Raw genomic sequence first — 1744 nt, forward strand, 5'->3', positions numbered from 1 at the left:
ACTTTTTAACAGAACAAAGTGGTATGGATCTTTGCTGGAAGTGGCAGGCAACAGCACCTAGCTATTCAGTTCAGTTCAGTTCAGTCCAGTCGCTCAGGCGTGTCCGACTCTTTGCGACCCCATGAACCGCAGCAGGCCAGGCCTTCCTGTCCATCACCAGCTCCCGGAGTCCACCTAAACCCATATGCATTGAGTCGGTGATGCCATCCAACCATCTCATCCTCTATAATCTAGCTATTAGTAAAGTGTAAAAACCTTCATTTCACTTGTCTCACGTTTATTTTTGAATGTTACCTTTTCCCAAGGTTCTTTATTCATATACTTAGTTTCCTTTTTGCCGGTGCCGGGCCTTGACGGCTGCGCAGGCTTGTCTACAGTCGCGGTGGGCGGGGCCTCTCTCTGCTCGCGGTGTGCGGGCCGCGGGCTGCTCACTGCGGCCGCTTCTCTCCGGGAGCCGGGACTGTGGGGTTGAGGTCCTCGGTGGTTGCAGCTCGTGGCTCAGTACTTTAGGCCCCCAGACTGCAGAACACGGGCCCACCAGTTTTAGCGCACAGGCTTAGTTGCTCCGCGGCATGTGTGATCTTCCTGGACCAGGGATCACACCTGTGTCTCTTGCATTGGCAGGCACCAGGAAAGCTGAGCCACCAGGAAAGCTCTTAATGCTACCTTTTAATTGTGGGAAGTAATATTGGTTTTCCTTTTATGGTAGTCATATCTAATGAATCGATTTAAAAGAAATAAGTAAGTAAGAGTGTAGGTGGCAGGGGAGGCCTGGCACAAACTGAAAGTGAGCAACAGGAATGATTTTTTTCATCCAATACATAGCTACCATTTAAAAAACAAAACAAACAAACAAAAAAAACTGAAAAGAATGCCTAGGCATCAAGCTGTTTTTAGATGGAGAGTTTATACCAACATGTGTATTACATACCCTGGTATCTCCGAACCTGCCCTATGAAGCGGCCCTATGAAGTTTGGAAACCCTGTCGTAGGAGGAAGAAAATAGAAATATGGCCATATGGATAATGTTAAATCTCCCTATGAAAAATTTGCCATCTCTTTGCCTACAGTGTCTGTTTTAACCTGTCAGAGCAGTGTTTGTTATAGGTCCTTAGAGATAGCTTTTCTCAATTTCTCAGCTCTGACTCTTTAGAGAGGCTAAGATAACCCAGATGTCTAAACACTGCATGGGGTGAACTGGGAAATATCCTTCTCCTGAGGGAAAGAAAAACACTCACAATGCTTGACTTAAAGCTTGTACCTAAATGCAAGAGAAAGATGGATGGCCATCATTTGAAAATCTTGTTGAGACTCAAAAACTCAAGTGTCTACAGGTTCAGAGATACCAGGGTGTAATACACATGTTGGTGTAAACTCTCCATCTAAAAACAGCTTGATGCCTAGGCATTCTTTTCAGTTGTTTTTTTAATGGTAGTTATGTATTGGATGAAAAAAAATCATTCCTGTTGCTTTAAACAAACACACTTTGCATACTAAATATACGCAACTAAATGCTTATATATATTTAATATATATTATGGGCTTTCCTGGTGGCTCAGTATAAAGAACTCGCCTGCCAATGCATGAGACACAGGTTTGATCCCTGGGGTGGGAAGATCTCCTGGAGAAGGAAATGGCAACCCACTCCAGTAGTCTTGCCTGGAAAATCCCACGCACAGAGAAGCCTGGTGGGCTACAGTGCATAGGGTCCCGAAAGCGTCAGACGTGACTTAGTGACCTTACA

This window comes from Bubalus bubalis, chromosome 14 (assembly GCF_019923935.1).
Source record: "Bubalus bubalis isolate 160015118507 breed Murrah chromosome 14, NDDB_SH_1, whole genome shotgun sequence".
NCBI lineage: Eukaryota > Metazoa > Chordata > Mammalia > Artiodactyla > Bovidae > Bubalus > Bubalus bubalis.